The following is a 6,619-nucleotide window of genomic DNA, read 5'->3' on the forward strand; positions in this document are numbered from 1 at the left end:
TGAGTAACCTCTAATAAAAGCCTTGACATTAGCCAGAAACCCCCCCTCCTCCTCCTCTGCACCTCACCTCGAAGACTCTGTTCCAACAGATCTCTGTACAAACCCGTCACAACACATTCAGGTTCCTGTAAGTGAATAAATGTGGTGAATGGGTTTACATGCATGTCACTTCTTTCAAAATGGCCAAGTTCCTGTTCAATTTAGCCTTAATGTCCAAGAGGCTATTTTGTAGGTCCTGAAAAGTTCTATCCAAAGTTATTTATGTCTGTCAATGCATTAGGTAGGGCTAATCAATTTAAATATTCTAGGGGGCACATAGAGCCCCTCTATAGAATTATAAATCAAATGGATAAATAGAATTATAACTTATCCAGCATTTTTCCACAACAGTTTAAGAGGTGACTTTCGTTCCCCATGGCATGGCCCCTTGAGTTTAGTTCTGTGGTATTTTGAAAGGGTTTGAGATTCTATTCTATTCTATTCTATTCTATTCTATTCTATTCTATTCTATTCTATTCTTACATTTGAAAGTAAGAACAAGAATTCAAACGAGACGGGACGTCATCATTAAGTTGTAGTCAGACTGCTGTGAGTCCAGTTGGACCCCGGTGCTGTCATGTAGTGCTGGAGTATGTTTTTCTTTTTAAAGTCTTTAGGTTTTTTGTAGTTTTTGTAAGTCATTTTGTTTAAATACAAACATTAGAATTTCATCAATCAATATCAACTTGGGCATAAGTGCACACAGCTTATTGAGTACTTGGTTGAGCCAAAGAGATGGACAAATCTTTCTAACTCGTTCTGTTGAGTAGAAGAGTTAAGCTAAGTGTGGAAATGCTCCTTAAACAACTGAGTCTTTAGCTTGCTTTAAAACTAGATAAGGACTCTGCAGATCAGACAGAGTTTGGTAGATCATTCCACCAGATGTGAAGCACTTCCAAGTTCATAGGGTTAATCAGAGAGAAGCAAGAAATGACAAAGTAAAAAAAAAAAATAAAATAAAAAAATCACTTTTTGTTTTAAGTAGGCAGGGGTTATGCCCAGTTCAGAAATGGGGACAAAGATCTGTTCAGGACTGGACTCTGAGTAATCACTGCACATTAGATGGTGTTTGAATTAATTTTGAATGATATATAAGGATTTATGATGTCATGGCATCATACATCTACAGTCCCGGCCTGCAACAGTTTTTACCGGATATCTTCATCAACTTGTTTTCTTCTCTCTGACCCAGTTTAGACCTGGTTGTGTCTGAAATGTCAGAGAAATGGGTCCTCTCATAAAAATATTATTTCCTGTCACCAGGGGGCGGGGCTAATGCAGAGTGCAAATTTTGACATGTAGATGTGGTCAGAATCAGATTAGCATCTTCTTGTGAATTCTGGTGCAGATAAATTGTTTGATGTGGGAGTTACATCAGCTTTGTGTTTTATAACGACGAGACATCTTTGGGCTTGGCCCCCCTACGCACCAACCGCTTTAAAACATTTTTGATAACTTCTTATCACATATGCCTTCTGAACATACTGCCCAGTTTTGATGGCAGTATGATAAGATCTGTATGAGAAAAATGTGACTTCGGTAAAAGGCCAAAATGGCAACTTTGACCCAAAATAGCCGACTTCCTGTTGGGTTTAGGCCATTGTAAGAGGACTTTTTGTCCGCCCTGATATGTAGTACATACATAACATATCAGCCTACTATCAGCTTAAGAAGACATCAAGGGTAAAAGATCTGATGTCTCAGCAGGACCTGAAAAAACTGGTCCAGCTTTAATCTTTAGTCAGCTGTTCCTTTGTACAGTGTCCTTGGGTGTTTTGAAAGGCGCTTTTAAATAAAATTTATTATTATTATTATCATTATTATAACAGTGTTTTTACAGGTTCTACCTAAAAAAAAATCAATTAGACACTTGCAGCTTATTCAGAACTCTGCTGCTTGAGTCCTCACTAAGACCAAGAAAGTGGATCACATCAGTCCAGCTCTGAGGTCTTTAGACTACCTACCAGAACCCTCAGGTCATCTGGATCCAGTTTCTTATCAGTCCCCAGAGTCAGAACCAGACATGGAGAAGCTGCATTCAGCTTCTATGCTCCACATGTCTGGAACAAACTCCCAGAAAGCCTCAGATCAGCTGAAACACTCAGTTTATTTAAATCAAGGTTAAAGACCCACCTGTTCTCTGCTGCATTTTAATAGCTTTTATTTTGAAGTCCAGATCTTCAGCTGGTTCTTTTACAATTAAATCCTAACTTTATTTCTTTATCTGAGCTTTTTCTTCTGTTTTTTTTTTAATCAATTTTATCTTTTTTAATCTTTGTTTTTCTAATGCACCTGTATTTTTTTAATGTAATGTTTTTATGTTTTGTGTAAAGCACTTTGAATTGTCTCGCATGAAATTTGCTATACAAATAAATTTGCCTTGTCTTGCCTAACAGTCCTGAGTACCACAAAACCAGATATTTTATGCATCCACTGGGAGTACGCACATGTTGATGACTTCTGGGGCATGTTCAGGCTAACAAAAGGCAATTTATTTGACAGATGAAAAATAAAACACTTGCACATCAGTGGACCTTCACACTGCCTTCAGTGTAAAAGTAGGTTTTAAGATCCGCTTTGAAAGCGGACAATGAAGTGGCGTGGATGGCCTGGAAGGGCCTGAACAGGCTTGAACGGCGTGGACGGACAGCCAGTTTGTGTTTATTACAGAGGAAAAGTAGTATAAACTGCTCTCTGCTGAAAGGATGGATAAATGTGCACAGGTATGTGATAGAAAATATTAAATATAGATGTTTTAGATTTTAGTAAAATCGTCTTTTTTTACTCAGTCTGCCAAAAGTAAAGAATAAAAAAATTTCCACCCTTTATGTTTAAAAACATGATGGTTAAACACTCTGCCCTTCAAAGATTCTTGGAAAATATTAAATATGTTGAAGTATGAAGGTAGAAGGCATTAATTAACATTAATTCTGTCTCCATTACAACATGTACAGACTAAAGCACAACAGAACATGAGCGGCACCATGGCAGGAATCACAGGGGAGCTAAGGGGAGCTCAGCTCCCCTGAAAAGCAGAGGAGCTCAATAGGGTTACTAATGTTTCTTAAAAACAGGGATGCTTTAATACATTTTTACTTAAATTTAAGTACTTGCCAATACTGAGTCCCAATATGAGTATAAATAAATCAGAGTAGTTCACTAGTAAGGAGTGTGGACCAGAACGTCTGATGTGATGGCTGAGTGCTTAATTTAGTGATTTATGTATCAGATGGGTCATCCGGCAGCATCCTCCACATGTAATGCTGGAAAACCGTCAGAAGCTTCGTAAATAAGGAGGTAAAGTAGTTTATGGTGGACTCTGGTCACTGCTGTGACAGGAAACCTATATAACCAAAATCTCTCATTGGGATAAAACCAAATTCAGATTTTTAATGAGAGAAACAAGACATGAGGATTATTACAGGAAAATGGAATGAAAAATAAAACTATGTCATAATAATATCAATACAAAAAGCAGTGAAAGTTCATAATATAGGAGGATTTTACATTTAAACAGGTTTTACAGGAATTACAAGGTTTAACGCAGTCATGCAAACACAAAGAAAACCAACTCTGAGGTCTCATCTTCATCATTTCACTGCCTGTAAAAACACACATTACAAGTCATATTTTTCATAGTGGTAATAAAATATTTTAAGTTTATAATTTTTAAATGATGAAGGAATTCAGGTTTTTGTCTCTTGGCCGTTTCCAGAAGTACTTGGTGGGTTCAGAGTTTCCTGTCAGCCTTCAGGATGCTGAACCACACCAACTCCATCATTATGTCTCTGCTGCTGTTAAAAGCTGCTGTTGGCCAATCTGTGAAGGACCGTCGTCATCATGTTGAAGAACATGCTGATGGTTCAGGATTTTACTCCTCAGGTTCTTTGTTTTGGGGGTAAATGTGTGACAGGACTGTTTTAGAGGTAGAGGAGTTAAAAGAAACTAAAAGAAAGCATCTCTGAAGCTCAGCTCTTGAGTTGCTTCAGCCATCCTCTTTACACCTGCCCTGCATCTGCCAGTCAGCAGTCAGGTTTCCTGCCAGATCCTCGTCCCTGCAGAGCTTCTTACTCCTGTGCAGCTGCTGCCTCCTGGAGGTTTTGCTCGGTGTTGCCTTGGATCCTCAGGCTGGATCTGTCTATCTGCCTTCTTACCACCTGCTTCTACCTGCCGTCACCTGCTGGTTTGCCACACAGTCTTCTACCTTTCTGGTCCCTAAGAAGTCAAGTACTGGTTGCTTATTGCAACTTTCTGACTACATGGCTCATTTCTGGAATGAATCTAACTTTGACTCCTTCTCGGCAGAGCTGAGTGAACCAGCTTTTTACAGTAAATTCATATTTGGTGTTACAGTTGTCTGTGTCTGGGCCCCTTCTTGTCCTGCATTATGATATAAACTTTGGAAGGAAATGAATAAAAAAATAAATCCTAAATTAAAGTGCAGCAAACAGCAAACTGAACACTTTTCTACAAGTCGTCCCAAAAGCCTGATTATAAACATGGATCCTAATTAAAACACAGAACACTAATGAAGTACCTTAATTAAATAAACACTAACTATAATAAAAGCATTAAAACTTTGTCATGGCGCCAATCACTGGAGCACATTTTTCTGTAATAAACTAGTAAAAAAAAAAAAAAAAGAAATATTTGACTTTTAATGATGATAGAGTGAACCTAAAATCTACTCTGACCTGTACAGGTAAACTTAGTTCAACTTTTCTAAATATCTGAATACACATGATGAACATTTCATAGGATTTTTTCAAATGTTTATTTCTAGTTACTGCTTATTAAAAGAAAAACAAAGAAAAACAAAACAACAAAAAACAACAACAACAAAAAAAGTTTCTCTAAAACAGTCATGTAATTGTTCTGGATGAAATCACAGACAGTAAAAAAGATTTGGTCCAAATGTGGCCTTGACTTACAGCTTTGACTAAATGTGAGTGTAGATGCCAGAACTCAGTCACATGACCACCACATGTAACCCACGTGGAAACCACCATGTAGAAAGCTTTCTGTATTAGGACCACTTCTGGCCCACAGTAGACTTGCCAGGGCCATAACTGAGCCATAGGAACCAAAAAAAACCTGAATTAAGCCATAAAATATCTGCTATCTGGACGTTTCCTGATCAATTTGACTGGGAATAAATAATTCTCTACATGTATTTATTTACCAGACAGAAGGGACATTTTAAATGGAAATAAAAGCTAACAATCTTTTACTATCTAATACGTTTATTAATCCAGCTTCCATCTTTCAAGGACTGGAAGAGGAAGAAGTTTCCAAGGAATCATTTAGAAGAGTTTCACACACAAACTGATTGAATCCATGAATCTGAAAAGATGTTTCTGAGTGAAAGAGACAGACATGTACAGACTGAACTATCTGTTCACCAGTCAGAGTTTCTCTGCTACCATCACACTCTTTACACTCAACACAGAGAAAACCAGGAACCAAACCTGCAACCAGACCTATACCAGAAACCAAATCCAGCATAGAGAGGATGAGTGAATGTGGTGATGAAGGTGTGGAGGTGGATCAGTGAGTCAGAGGAGACTCTGTAGAAGGACAGAGAGCCAGCAGGACAGTCCACATACACTGCTACTCTGTTAGAGACAGAGGAGGAGGAGGAGGAGGAGGAGGAGGAGGAGGAGGAGGAGATGGGTGTTTTTCTGTTATTGTGCCAGACAGAGTAACCTTCATCATCAGAACATCTCAGACTCCAGGACTGATCATTGAATCCAAACCAACAGTCTCTGAAGTTTCCTCTCCTTCTGATTTCTCTGTAACTCACTGATATAAAAACACATCCTCTCCACTCGACCTCCCAGTAGCAGCGACCAGTCAGAACATTTTCACACAGCAGCTGAGGACACCAGTTATCAAATCTGTCTGGATGATCAGGATATGTCTGAAGCTTCTTCACATGTGTCACCTTCCTGTTGTTGTCAGACAGTTTGAGGTCTCTGTTCACTGTGTTCATGTGGATGGTGAGTGGACAGGAATCTGATGGAGAGAACAAACACAATCCAGCTGCAGTTATTGATCTATTGACACTTTGATGCTGACTGATGAATGAGTGATGGGACAGTGTGAAGATGGTTGAATGTGATGAATCCAATGAAAAACACACTTACACTTCCTCAGACCTCCTGGTCTCAACCATGGTTCTCCAGCAGGCTCCACCCTGAAAGGAGGAGGGGGTCAGAGCATGCTAACATGGACATTACATGGCTCTCATACACACTTTGTTCTACACTGAGAAAGGAACAGTCCAACATCTGGACACGTCCACCTGATTGGAGCATCTCCAGACTAGAAGGAGCAGAATCAGGAAGCTGATTGGTCCACACCCACACCAAGAAAACTGCTTTGTGGAAGTCCCAGTTTCTTCTTTCAACCATCTTCTCCTTTTCATCTCTTCACAGATGAAGAACTCTGCAGAAACTCCTGATCTAACCAAGAGCTGCATCTTCTCTCTGCCCTGAAGTCTTATTGATCAGCTTCTGACAATAATCTCCTCTGCAGAGCAGATTGGCTCAGATTCTTTGTTGTGACATAGCTGGGAAAT

At 39.1% G+C, this 6,619-nt stretch overlaps 1 long non-coding RNA gene across 1 annotated transcript; it reads right to left on the minus strand.

Moving 5' to 3' along the window:
- Positions 1–5,719: 5,719 nt before the first annotated feature.
- Positions 5,720–6,239, minus strand: LOC121634115. The gene is made up of 2 exons (XR_006009188.1): positions 6,186–6,239; positions 5,720–6,054 (listed from the first exon to the last, which is right to left on the minus strand). It is a non-coding gene; the product is annotated as an uncharacterized LOC121634115 (long non-coding RNA).
- Between the last annotated feature and the right edge of the window lie 380 nt (positions 6,240–6,619).

This window comes from Melanotaenia boesemani, chromosome 2, assembly GCF_017639745.1.
Source record: "Melanotaenia boesemani isolate fMelBoe1 chromosome 2, fMelBoe1.pri, whole genome shotgun sequence".
NCBI lineage: Eukaryota > Metazoa > Chordata > Actinopteri > Atheriniformes > Melanotaeniidae > Melanotaenia > Melanotaenia boesemani.